Raw genomic sequence first — 14472 nt, 5'->3', positions numbered from 1 at the left:
GGAGAGAGGGGGCCGAAAGTTTCCTGGAGCCCGGGAAGCCGCGGCGGTCACGGGGATGCCTCCGCTCCCCCTTCCCCGCACAGGTGACACATCTGTCACTGCATCCTGTCAGGGCGAAAGGTGCGCCTTCCTCTGTGCGAGGTGAGCGGCGCTTTGTTTTGGAGCGTGACTCATTTCACCCTCCTGCTCCCCTTGAGGTGGTCCCAGTGGGGTTTAGGGAACTGGCCCCTAAGGAAGTGTGATCGGGTGATAGGTAATAGGAGATTTTGCCCCAGGCTTTTAACGAGTTCAGTCTGGTGAGATAAAGAGGCTCTGCGGGCTCTCGGGACCGAGTGCTTTTATTTGCGATTATCACGAAATACTACACTTGGCCTTGAATTTCTTTCAGAGATCTGTTGACATGCAGGCGCTATAAATTTAAAGCTCTTAAGTACAAGGGACTAACAAGTTTAAGCGCTTACGTTCTAGTGTTTGAGATCACTAGAGTTATTCTAAGCTTTATACTTGTTAAATTACTTTTGCGTTGTGTAAGTCCAGGTGGTTCATTTTGGAAAATGCCTGTCTGGACCAGTGGATTCAGTTTGGGTTTATATTTAGGGAGCCCAGTGTCCTATCCGAAATACTTTTTCAGTTCTGAATGGATAATACATTTTAACGAGTCGTTCGGTATTATCATTAAATATTGTAACTGTTTTAAGATTTTTGACCCTGTGTCTTTGGCATATTGAAATATTCATGTATTGTGTAGAAGCTTAAATAGGAGGTTTCAGGTGTACACGTAGTACACCTTGTTTCTATTTTGATCAGATCCTAAAGTTAGCACTGTTGGACAGTTCTTTTAGTTTTTGTTATTTCTAATGAGATTGATGATTAGCATTCCACTTGTGGTGAGTTAATATAAGGGAGGCGTCAAATTCATGCTTACTTAATTAAACATTGTGCTTTTGGTCTTCTGAATCGTTATACATCTTAATCCAATTACTCCATAATATTTCTGAGTTCCTAACATAATCCTTTTAGGTTTGGTGAGGTTTTTTTTCTCTTGCTACTGTTCTCAAAAGGCTATTAAGTCATTTACTGAGTGTACATTTATTCGGTATTAATAGCCAGTTTGCACCAGGCGCATTGCTTTCTGATGTGAAGATTCTGAATGTTTTCTCTGTCTTACATAATGATTCCCTATCTTACTGCTTTATATCTGTAGAATTGTACAGTAAGGCAGAAGCTACTTGAAGTTGCCTGTTCTTCAGCTATTGACCATGGTGCACCCCGCAATTTTTGCTGAATGACCAAGGAACAACCTACTGGTCGATTAGTAGTCAACGAACTCTGCTCAGTTTCTGGATTTTGCAAACAATGCTAGTTTTGTAGAAAACAATGAGTACTGCTTTATTTTCCCTTCTCTACTAACTGTGAATCATCTGCTTCAAGTTTGCGTTTTAGAAATTTTTCTGGTGGATGATGAGATTATACTGAATTCATTAGTACTGTTAACTGTCAAAGGAAATGAACACTCATTTTTGATATATTGCTGAATACTAGAGCAACTGATCGGATATAGTGGTTAAAAACACAGTTAAAATACAGCTTGAAAAAGTCACTCATCATTAGTCAACTTAACTCCCCTCAGCACATAGGCACCAGAATAATTTGACCTGATATGATGCCTTCTCAAAATTTGGACAGGCATACGGTCATATCAGGTTGGTAGTTGCTGATTACCCATTTGTTCATAGCACTGTATTGTATGTGTAGGATGAATGAAAAAGGAATAAAAGTCAGTATAAGAATGTGGAAATTGTTCCACTTGTATCATTCAAATGACATGGCATACCTGAAATGGACTTGGAAGACAATAATAAATCTCAGGTCTGCCACTTACTAGCTATGTAGGCTTGCAGACAAGTCAGTGTCAATTCTTTCAGACTCACTTCTTTTTATCTACCAAATGTGAGACTTGAACAAGACACTGTTGGAAAAATGCCAAGCAGGGTTGCTTGACACATATTAGGTACTCAGGAAGTGTTTGCTGAATGTAAATCTAGAAATAAGTCCATAACAGTATCTTATTGTAAAATGTACAAATTAATTTAGTATAATTTGGAAAATAAATTACTCATTTGACTGTTAGCCTATGTCACATTGCCTGGATACTGTATTATCTTTCGCTGTATTTGTCCTGCCTCCTCAAACAGAGTATAAATGCCCTATAATTCTTGCTGCTGCTTAGCAGCCCATGCATATCTCTTTAGTAACATTTAATACAGTACTATAATAATCTATTTGTCTGTGTTAGACTGTAAGGTCTTTGAGTGCAGACACCATGTCCTTTGTAGCCTCTGGCAAATAGTAGGCACTCAAGTATTTGTTGCAGGAATTTATTGAATAGATGAAAACAGGAGCAAGTCTGCGAGTTAATTGTGTGTTCAGACTTTAGGTGGTTGATAAATTGATGACAGTGACTATAAAAGCTAAAGAATGCAGGGTATTAGGATCAAGCAGATCAGTTTAAACCTAAGTTTTTTGTGCAGTTTGTATTTTTTAGCCTAGGTGGGATTAATGGTGATGAACAGTGACTTAAGATAATGTTATGCTCTTTGACAGTAGGGGAAGAGGCCACAGAAATCTATAACTAGGATATATGTATTGTCATAAGTGTAATATATGTCACTGCTGAGACAAAATACCTGACACCCAAAGTTAAAAGGGGAAAGGTTTATTTAGCTCACAGTTTTGTAGACGTTTTAGTCCATAGTCAGCTGGCTTCAAGGCAGGCTGGCATGGCAGAGGGGCAATAGTTCATGGTGGTGAAAGACAGCAAGCAACCAGGGAAAAAGATAAAGACTGTTACTGTCCCTAATATTGTATGCAGGCTACCTGCCCTACAGGTGGGTGTAGCACTCATACTCTTAATTCCAGCCAGAACTATGCCAGACCAATCAGTGGTCTGATTTACTAATCATACACCCTTAATCCCAGCATCACACACTCTAGATTCAGCCACCTCTGAAAAGCCCTATGACTACATGAGGCTTTGAGGGGACATCTAGACACAAACCATAACAGGGTGTATGTAAAAGAGAGATCAGGTCTTAACTTTTAAATAAATTAATGTGTTGAGCAGCAATGATAAAATGTGCTTTTATTGAAAGGATGTTGGGTTATCTTATCAATTTGTTCAATACATATTTTATTAGTTCTTGTGTACTGGCTGTTGCTTTAGATGCTGAGGTTGCAAGACATATATGGTGTCTCCACTGGAAGGACAGAGCTGCGTCAGGAATCACTGGAATTAGAGACTGACCTTGTCTGTACTCTGTCTTGAACCTCTGCCTATCTCTTGTGATGGCTTCATTCTTCTCCACTGCTCTCCAGCTTTTTACTCATGGGAAAGATCATGCTGCTCACAGCTTCCAAGTTTTACAACTTGCAGCTTCAGGTCGACACTCAGGGAAGACACTGCTCAGTTACAGATATCTCAGTCTCAGTTGTAAAAATCTCAGGGAAGTACTTAATTGGCGTGGCTTTGGTTAGGAGTCCATTTGTGGTTCACTCATTTAAGGCCAGGGTGGGACCATATTCTGCTAACATGACAGCCACTACAGATGGGGATGAACTAAACTCTTGGAGGAAGAAACGTTGCTAGGAAGTTTCAGATTCCTGTCTTCAGGAGTGAGAGTTTAACACTAAGGAAAGGTTGACAAAGATTCTCTATTGTGATGTAACAGATTGCTGTGAACCCTAATGGCGTAAGGCACCATGATTTCTATGGATCAGGAGTTTGGGAATTGCTTAGCTTGATGGTTCTGACTCTGGTCAGTTGTGAGATTGTAGTCAAAGACATTGGCCAGGACTTCCGGCACTTGAAGACTTGCCCGGAGCTGGTGGTTCTCCTTCCATGATGGCTCACTCACATGATTTTGGCAGAATGTTGAGTTCCTGCCATGTGTACCTATTCATAAAGCTGCCTGAGTGTCCTCATGGCACAGCAGCTAGCTTCTCCCAGAATAAGGGACCCAAGAGAGACAGCAAGGTGGAAGCGAGCTTCATATGTCTTTTTTATTAAACAGCTTTATTGAAATATATTTTAAGTACTGTACAGTCTTCTTGTTTTAAGTGTACAATTAAATAATTTTTAGTATAGTTATAGAGATATACACCTGTCACTACAGTGTCATTTTAGAACATTTCCAACACAATGAAAAGAAACCACACAACAATTTACATCAGTCACTCTACATTTGCACTACACTTCTCCAGCCCTAGGCAACTACTTATCTATTTTCTGTATTTTGTCTACTGTGGAATTTTATCATAATATGATTATGTAATTGTGGTCTTTTGCAATTGACTTCCTTCATAAACATTGTGTTTTCAAGGTTCGTCCATGTTGTAGCATGTATTAACACTTCATTTTCTTTTTTTTCAGTTGTTTTTTGTGTGTGTGCGTGTCTTTTTGAGATAGGGTCTCGCTGTGCAGTTTAGGTTGGCCTTCAGTGCACTTTGTAGCCCAGGCTGGTCTCAAACTTACAACTCTCCTCCTGCCTCAACCTCCCAAGTGCTGGGATTGCAGGCATGTGCCACCACCACGCCTGGCGACACTTCACTTTCTGTGGCTGACCAATTACTTTTTTTTTCTTTTTTTGAGACAGGTTCTTGCTATGTAGTTCAGGCTGGACTCAGACTTACTGTGTATCCCAGGCTGGTCTCGAGCACATAGCAATCCTCCTGCCTGGGGCTTCCAGGTGCTGCGATTTCAGACATATGCCACCATGACCCGCTCATTAATTGTATTTCATTGTATTAAGTATACTGTATTTTACTTTTCTGTTTTTCAGTTGATTGAGACTTGTATTGTTTCTACTTTTTTGCCTGTGTGAGTATTGTTGCTATGCACATTTATGGACAAGTTTTTGTGTGGACCTGTCTTCATTTCTCTTGGGTGTTTACCAACAGTAAAATTGCTGGATCGCATGGAATCCATCTTAACTCTGTAAGAAACTTCCAAGCTGTTTTTCAAAGTGACTACATGTACCGTCTTAGATTCCCACCAGAAATGGACGAGGGCTTCAGTTTCTCTACAGTCTGGCCAACGCTAGTTACTGGCTGTCTTTTTGCTTTTGGTTGCCCTAGGGGGAATGAAGCGGTATTTCGTTGTGATTCTGATTTGCATCTTTTTAAATGATGTTGAACATCATTTCATGTACTTGTTTGTGTTCGATAACAAGACGGGTATCTTTCCATTTATTTAGATCTTTCGTTCCTTTCAGCTGTGTCTTGTAGTATACATTTGTACTTCTTTTGTGAAATTGTTCCCATTTTATTTTGATGCTATTGATAAAAAATTGTTTTCTTTCATTTTCAGATTGTTTATTACAAGTGTCTAAAGAGCAGCTATGTCCTGCAATCTTGCTGTCTAGTTTATTAGTTCTAATAGATTTTTAGTGGCTGCTTTAGAATTTTGTATTTACAAGATCATATCATTTGTGAATAGAGGTAATTTTATTTCTCCTTTTCTAATCTGGATGCCCCTTAGGGTTTGTTCTCTCCCTCCCTCCTTCCTTCCTTCTTCCCTTCCTTCTCTTTTTCTTTTTCTTCCCTCTTAATTGCTTAGCTAGAGCCTTAAGTACAGTGTTTATGAACAGACATCCCTGTCTTGTTCCTGACCGTAAGGGGAAAGCATTAGACTTCCACAGTAAGTATGAGGTTAGCACTGGGTTTTGCACAGATACCCTTTATCAGATTGAGAAAGTTTCCTTTCATTCAGAGTTTGTTTGGATTTTTTTTATCATGAAAGGGTGTTGGACTTGTCACATGTTCTTTTTGCGTCTATTGAGATGATCATGTGGTTTTTGCTTTTTGTTCTATTGGTGTGATTTATTACATTGATTAATTTTTTGGATGTTAAACTAACTTTGCATTCCTAGGATAAATACCATGTGGTCATGAAATATAATTCTTTTTATATGTTGCCTGATTCAGTTTGCTTGTATTTTCTTAAGGATTTTTATGTCTGTATTCATAAAAGATACTTGTCTGAGGTTTACTTTTCTTGTTATGGCTCTGTCTAGTTTCCCAGAAATGTTCTTGACTGATTTTACCAGCAAATGCAGATATTACCTGTTCGGTTACTGGCATGCTTATTTAGGGACTTTGCAGCAAATATTTAACAGAGGTCAGGGGGTGGGCTACAGTTCTGATTCTGCCTCTAACTTACTGTATGACCTGGAATAAGTCCTAAGCCTCAGTTTTCCTATCCATAAAGAAAAGGTGTTAGACTTAATGATATCCAAAGTACTTACTAGAATTAGCTAGTATTCTGTGGAATTTCTATCCAATAGACAAAAGGCAGGAGTGGTGATTTACTTTTAAAGATGATTCTAGTGGGGCGTGGTGGCCCATGCCTATAATCCCAGCACTCAGGAGGCTGAGGCAGGAGGATCTTCACAAGTTTGAGAGACCAGCTTGGGCTACAAAGTGAACACAAGGCCAGCCTGAACTGCAGAGCGAGACCCTGTCTCAAAAAGCCAAAAAAAAAAAAAAAAGATGATTCTGTTTTACCACAGAATTCATGTAAAATCCCACTGAAAAACAACAGTTCCTTGTTGATTTTTGAATATACTTTCATTTATAATGTATTTAACTTATAATTAGTTTTTTAGGATTATAATTATTACCTGTATGAAGGTCAGAGATTTCAATGACAATCTTAGTTATGTTAGTACAATGCAGCTCTCTTTTACATGTATTTGTATGTATGTACCTGTACACGTAAGAGGTGATTGAAAGGCATGGTGAATGTATAAATTTTGAAAATCTTATCATAGTAAAAGCCACATTGCCAAGAATGATGGATAAGCATGTCTGAAGCAACAGGAATTATTTTGAGGGAGATCAATAGCAATGTGTATTTTACTGCAATAAATTTTGAAATTTAAACATTTACTGTATGTTATGATCATCTCATGTTGATTAACCACTTCTGGCAATTTCTGTCAAATAAAACCATTATGGCATGTCCTGATTCATCTTACTCACTGGATCTGGCTCTGTGCAACTTCTTGCTCTTCCGTAAGGTGAAAATGACTGTCAATTCAGGACAAAGAGCTAGCCGTGATAGTGCCACTAAAAACCCTTTGGAAAGAGGACTTCCAGAGCTGTTTCAGAAAGTGGCAAGAATGGTGGGATAAGTGTATTCCAAGTGAGGAGGAAATATTTTGAGGGGAATAAATGGGAATGTCTTACTGTAATGAAGTTTTAAAAATTTTTAATCATTTACTGTATTTTTATCATACCTTGTGTAGCACATATATTTGTGTGTTTTTTTTTTTCATAGTAGTTATTCCTTTTTTCACACTTTCTCTGAAATGAGTAGGCAGAATTTGTACTCTGTCTTTAGTTTTATAGCATACATTGAGAAGGTTAGAAATATCAATAGGGTGTTGACAGTACCCTGACTTGATTCCTTAGGGCCTTAAAGAACATCTCTTCTTAATTTTTTATCATGAGTTTTAGAGGTTGATGATGATCTAGTTGCATGCAAAGGGAGTGGCATGTTAATTCTTACGTCAAAGGAAATTTGTGTATATTTTGTGCTTGTAGTCTAGGAGAAGCCTCAGGTGGTAGATCTAATGTATCAGACCCAACGTTAACCCCAACTGCAAAGCAAGGCAGCATTTTGAAACCTCAGCTCCTGGAAACAGAACTGGTTTGTTAGGCAGAATTAAATTCTTCCTTATGAACAGGAAACTCATGCTTGGTGAAAGCCCCTCTAGGGAAAATCTAATAACATTATGTATTGGTTGAAGCTTCACTGTTGAAAGGTATCAATCCTCAAATGCAGTGGGAGGGGAGGGCTTCTCACAGTTATTGCCTTCGAGCTCTCACAGTGATTTACAGATCTCTCTGTGCACCTTAAAAGTGTGATCACTCCTGCTCTGTCTTATTTGTCAGGTAGTATAAATAAGGTCCGAAATAGAACCTTGCCCTCGTGTTTATTTCCAGCACTTTCCCTCTTGGTTCAGGTGTAGCTAATCCTCCAAAAGCCCAAAGAGTTTTCTAGACTTCATATATTCCTAAAGTTGTGAGTGAGCTGTCTCATTTCTTTTCTTTCTTTCTTTTTAAAATATTCATTAGATATTTTCCCCTGTGACTGCTGGGAGAACAGGGAGATAAAGTTCCTGATTTTTAGTACAGTACTTGGTACTGCAGTTATTTTATTTCACATTCAAGTTTTTGTGTAGGTGTGCTTCTTTTTATATAATCAACGTGTTCTTGACAGAAAAAAATCACGTAAATAATACTTTTGTATATCAAATTATTTAGAATATAGAAAGTTAACGTGGTGCCTAAAAGAATTCTATCATTTGTTCTTGTATTTAAAAAAAAACTGTTCGATTAAACTTTCCATTTGTGGCTTTTACTGTTATGTAGGCTTTTCTCATATTCCTTCCTTATAATTTAGATAGTTGTAAACAGGTAAATGATGAAGTCTTGGGTGGTGGGCCCTTTTCCCCCAGCTAACAGTGTCCACATCTTATTCCCTATGAATATGTTACTGTGAATATGTTACAAACTACATGGTGCAGGTATGACTAAGTTTCTTGAGGTCGGACGGAGGTTGTGCTGGGATGATCCATGTGAGTCCGATGTAATCACATAGATAAGAGGAAGCCAGGAGGGCCAGAGTCAGAGAAGAGGACGTGAGAATGGAAGCAGAGGGAGAGAAAGAGGACACTGATGAAGAAACCGGGATGGAGTGATGCCATCCTGGAAGGGGGACAAGCTGAGGAATGTGAGTAGCTTCTAGAAGCTGGGGGACATACTTCCCCTACAATGTCCTAAACGAGCATCTCTGCCCTCACCTTGATTTTTAGTGCCCTAAGACCTCGTTTCAAACTTCTGATACCTACAACTGTAAGAATACAAACTTGTGTTGTTAGTAAGCCATCAAGTATATGTTAATCTTTTCTTTTCTTTTTTTTTTCAGTAGTGGGGATCCAGCCAAGGGGTGACCTACTGCTGAGCTATGTCCCTAGCCCTGTTATTTTTTATTTTGAGATACTGTCTCAGTAAGTTGCCCAGGCTGATCTCGAATTTGTTGTCCTCCTGTCCCAGCCTCTTGAGAATACAGGATCATAGGCATGTGCCATTGTGTCCCAGGTTAATCTTTTATAGTAGCAATATAGAACTAAAACATTTTGCTTAAGATTGGATGAACCAAGAGATAATTTTGCCTCAGGCATGAGTGACCCAGTATGACAGAATGTGAAATAGCCTGTTACTTAAACAACTATTTTTGTAGAAAATGGTAACAAAGTGTGTTTTTTGTAGAAGTAGAATACCTTTTCTAAGGACTTCCCAAAGAGTACCTTCCTTTCTGATGTTAGTATCAAGCCTAGTTATGTTGCTTTTGACCAGCTGTTCTGCTTTTCATAGGAATGTTCTGAAGTGGGTCCCTGAACAGGGATAGAAGTGGGTCTTCTATCAGGGCACAAGAGCTTCAAATCTCAGGCCTACATCACTTACAAGTGTCGTGGGCATGCATCTTGAGTCGCCTCTTGGTCCCATTTGTGTGCTCATTCTTATTTTTCTTTTTCTGCTTTAATTAACCATACTAATGTGCCTGAAATCTTTTCTATGACAAGGCAAACATTAAGTAAATATATAATTATGTAGGTACATTTATTTTTAAACACATACATGCATACCATAAGTAATATTTAAAACATGATAAGACATGTGACTGTCTATCCAGTGTTTTGCTTCTTAAGTCAAACCAGTGTCATATTGTGTTCATGCTATTTTCATGTTTGTCCTAAAGAGAAAAAATGTGAGCTCTCTGATTAATAAGAAGCACTTTTGATTTTGGAAAAAAAACCCAAATGATAAATCAACAAAACAGAGGCATATTTAAAAGAATTCGACTGGCAAAAATGTGGAGATCATACACAGGACTCTCTTTATGTCCCCCAGTTTCCTTATTGGTGGAATATCCCAGGTGGAATATCCCATCCTTCACTGGAAAATTCAGTCATTTGAAGTACTTTGTGCTCTAACCACATCAGTAATCTGAAGTAGGAGTCTATGTTTTTCCTAAAAGAAAAGTTATTTCAAGCATGTAATAAGGATAGTGTTGCACTTTGTATCTAAAGATGACGTTGCATTACGAGGGCAGGAACACCAAATTTTAGCACTGATCCACTCTTATGATTTTATACTGTTTTTCCTGTATACATCTGTCCTTTGTTTATAAAGAACATCAGAATTAGGGCTAGAATGGAACAAATCTAATGGGGGTATACACAGTAGTAGAAACTTAGGTTGTTTTTTAATCACTAAAACTCATCACTCTGACTTAATTTAGCTGTGTATAAATTGGGAACAACAGCCACAGATTCATTCATTTACCAAGGATTATTGAATTCCTGCTGTGGGTCTCATACTGTCCTACATGCTGTGCTTTAGGGGAAAATGAGAGAGAGAGAAACCGTAACTACATGATCTCATTACTAATTGTGTGATTACTAGTATGATAAACGGAAGATAGGTGAATCTGTGAGAGAGCCTAATGAGGTGGCCTCACATAGTGCAAGGGGTGAAGGAATAGTTTCAGTGAAGCAGTAGTGTTTAAGGAGAGGTCCTGGCTATCATGGGGTGAAAGGTAGGTGGGAGTAGGGGACAAAGCATTTCTGTCAAAGGACACAGCACAGATGGTCTGGAAGTGGGAAATGGCGTGGCACCCTCGCCTTATTGGAGGAAAGGCCTCTGACTTGAACACCACATCCAAGTAGGAGAGCCACAGGAAATGAGGCTGGAAAGGTAGCTAGAGTCATTTCATGCAGGGTTTTGTAGGTTAATAGTAAAATGTTCAGACAATTTATACAGTGTAAAGCTGTTGAAGGATTTCATTGAAGGAATGCTAAGATTAGTTTTGCATTGCACAAAATGACTGTACTGCTTTGAGTGAGACACATGAGGAGAGGCCAGGTAGGAAACTATTGAAGAAGTTCAGCTAGAATATCAAGGTAATAATTAAGCTAAACAATTGTGCATGTACCTGAGAAGTATTTAGAGATCAGGTTACCAGAATAAAGTGTTGTATTTATGTGAAATCTTCTAGTACAGAGATACTTTTTGTTGAGATGGTGTATTAATTTTTGACTGCTGTGTAGGGAATTATCACAAGTGGAATGGCTTATAATAGCTCCCATTTATTAGCTCATACTTGTGTTATTTAGAATGTGTCTTGGTTACTTTTCTCTTGTTGCTGAGACAAAATACCTGATACCCAAAATTAAGGAAAGGAAGGTTTATTTTGCTCACAGTTCATAGAGGCTTCAGTCCATACTCGGCTGGCTCCAAGGCAGAGTGGCACATGGCGGAGGGCAACAGTGCATGGTGTTATGAAAACAGTAAAAGCAACAAGAGCAAAAAGGAGAAGTGCCAGCAAACAGCCTCTTTCCCTCCCTTACACTGTATGCAGACTACCCGCTCCAGGGAGGGTGTAGCATTCACACCCATAATCCCAACTTTGGACCATGAATCAATCATAAACTCTAGAAACCCACCCCATGATGGCATGAGGCTTTGGGGGGACATCCAGACACAAACCATAACAGAAGTCTTCATGACCTTGCTGGGCTTTCTGCTCAATGTATCCTCAAGGCTGAGACCAAGGAGTTACCCAGACTGGTTTCTTGTCTGGAGGTTTTGGGCAAAAATCTATTTGAAGCTCCTGCATGTTGGTGATAGAATTTATTTTTTTATTTTTTATTTTTTGGTTTTTCTCTGGTACCGGGAACCGAACTCACGACCTTGCACTTGCCAGGCAGGTGCTTTTGCCGCTGAGCTAAATCCCCAGCCCCTGGTGATAGAATTTAGTTCCTTTAGTTGTCAGCCAGTTTCCAGTTACCTTGCTGGTTATCAGCTGGGAGCCACAGTTATCTTTTAGGGACAGTTTGCTTTCTTTCTTAGGTGGCCCCTCCATCCTCAGGCCAGCAAACACATGTCAGTTTCTTTCAAATGCTTAGACTTTCTTGAGTTCCAGACCTCTTCTAATTTCTAGGCCCAGATTTGAAGTGAGCTTGAATGATTAGGTTAGGCCTGCCTGAACAGTTTTCTTTCTATAAAGCCAATTGATTTAGGGGATCCTTATATGTCTAAAGTCTTATTCAGAAGAATGATATCACATCATAGTCATTTGCTCAGGGGGAGAAGAATGTACAAAAGCAAGGGTCATAGAGGTCATTTTAGAATTCTACCTTAGAATTCCCAGATGGTCACTGAGGAGAGATGGACATAGGGACAGGTAAAAGAAAAGGTAAGACTTAGTTTAACAAAGTAAGTTTGAGGGGCCTTTAGTATATTCTCATGAACATGCATGATAATAGTTACCATGGATAATGAAAGCTTTTATGCACTATATTGTAGGTGCTTTCATCAAGTCATGAATCCACACAGTAACACTGATTGCTGTATTATTTCAACTTAGAGATGGTGAAAATTAGTGCTAGAAAGGCTACCAAGTTGTTCAGTTGTACTACTCAGGAAGTAAGTAGAATTGGTTTTAAAACCAAAGTAGTCTTTCTTCAAGTCACATCTAAACCACTGTGCCTTATGCCCTCAATGGGCCTGGAATTAAAAAAAAGGATGTGCCAACTGCAGATAAACATCCTGGTCATCAGCTTTGAATAACACTTAAAATCCATGTAGTAGGCAAGGTCACCTTAGGAGAGATTGTAGAATGGAAAAGAGAGGAAAGGTACTTAGAATTAAGTCCTGAAATGTAATACAAGAGGAATTGCTAAGAAAGGATACAGAAGAGAAAGAGCCAAGAGAAGGAGCTGGAGAAACCCTAGGAAATTTGTGATGTTATGGAAGCCCAGGAGAGAAGGTGCTTTGAGGAGAGAACTGGGTAGATATTTGGCAGACCACTGATTAGCATTATTAAAAGCAAGTTTGGTGACATGATACTCTACATATATGATCCCAAAAACTATCAAAAAACTTCTAGATTTAATAACCAAATTCAGTAGCATAGCTGGATACAAATTCAACACTCAAAAATCGATAGCATTCCTGTATACAAACAATAAACTGAGAAACAAATTAGGGAAACCACACCCTTCACAATAACTTCTAAGAAAATAACATAATTATTAATCTAACAGAAGAAGTAAAAGATCTATACATTGAAAATTACAGTACTTTGAAAAAGGAGATTGAAGAAGATATCAGAAAATGGAAAGATATCCCTTGTTCATGATAGGAAGAACCAACATAATGAAAATGGCCATACTCCCAAAATTGTGATACAGATTTATTGCATTCCTGATGAAAATACCATTAACATACCTCACAGAACTAGAGAAAACATTCTTAAAATTCATTTGGAATTAGAAGAGACCTAGAAGAGCAAAAGCAATTCTGGGCAACAAAGGCAAGGCAAGAGGCATTGCAATGCCTGACTTAAAATCATACTACAAAGCTACTCTGATAAAATCAGCACGGTACTGATGAAAAAACAGACCTGAGGATCAGTGGAACAGATTAGAAGATGCAGATGCAGCTACAAGCACACTTAGCCACCTCATCTTTGACAAAGCAGCCTAACGATCACTGGAAGAAGGGTAGCCTCTTTAATAAATGGTGCTAGAAAAACTGGCTCTCTACATGTTGAAAACTAAAACTAGACCCATGTCTATCACCGTGCACTAAACTAAAGTCAAAGTGGATCAAAGATCTAAATATTAAAACAGAAACACTAAATCTACTGGAAGAGAAAACAGGTGGAAATCTTGAAGACGGGTAGGCAGAGAGTTCAGGAACAAAACCGAAGCTGCACAGGAAACACTTCAAAGAATCAACAACTGGGACCTCATCTTATTAAAAAGCTTTTGCACAGCAAAAGAAATCAACAACAGAGTGAAAAGACAACCCACAGAGTGGGAAAGAATTTTAGCCAATTGTCCCTCAGAAGGCCTCTTATCTAGAATATATAAAGAATTGAAAAAAATCAGGCTCCCCAAATTCAAAGACCCATCCAAAAATAGGCATCTGAGGTGAATACACATTTCTCAGATGAAGAAATACAAGTGGAAAAAATATATATATATACAAGTGGAAAATAAATATATGTATATATCAACATCATTGGTCATTTAAGAGATGCAAATTAAAACAATGCTGAGATTCCATCTCACTCCAGAAAGACTGCTATCATCAAAAAATCAACCAATGACAAATGCTGGAGTGGCTATGGTGAAAAAGGAACCCTTCTCTCTTGTTGGTGGGAGTGTAGACTGGTGCAACCACTGTGGAAATCAGTATAGAGACACCTCGAAAAGCTAGGATTAGAAGTCCCACTCCACCTACCTATTCCCCTTCTGAATATCTTTCTAGAAGAATTAAAAACATCATACCACAATGATATATGTGCACCCATGTTTATAGCAGCACAATTTGTAATAG

The 14472-nt window shown here is 38.6% G+C and overlaps 1 protein-coding gene across 3 annotated transcripts in view; it reads left to right on the top strand.

Annotated features, from left to right (window-relative positions):
• Rps6ka5 (ribosomal protein S6 kinase, 90kDa, polypeptide 5) overlaps positions 1-14472 on the top strand; it is a 173630-nt gene that overhangs the window by 619 nt on the left and 158539 nt on the right. The window lies entirely within an intron of this gene.

This window comes from Chinchilla lanigera, unplaced genomic scaffold, assembly GCF_000276665.1.
Source record: "Chinchilla lanigera isolate Chin_1 unplaced genomic scaffold, ChiLan1.0 scaffold00037, whole genome shotgun sequence".
In the NCBI taxonomy this organism is placed as follows: Eukaryota; Metazoa; Chordata; class Mammalia; order Rodentia; family Chinchillidae; genus Chinchilla; species Chinchilla lanigera.
The sequence above is the reverse complement of the archived record's forward strand: the minus strand, read 5'-3'. Positions and strand labels throughout refer to the sequence as shown.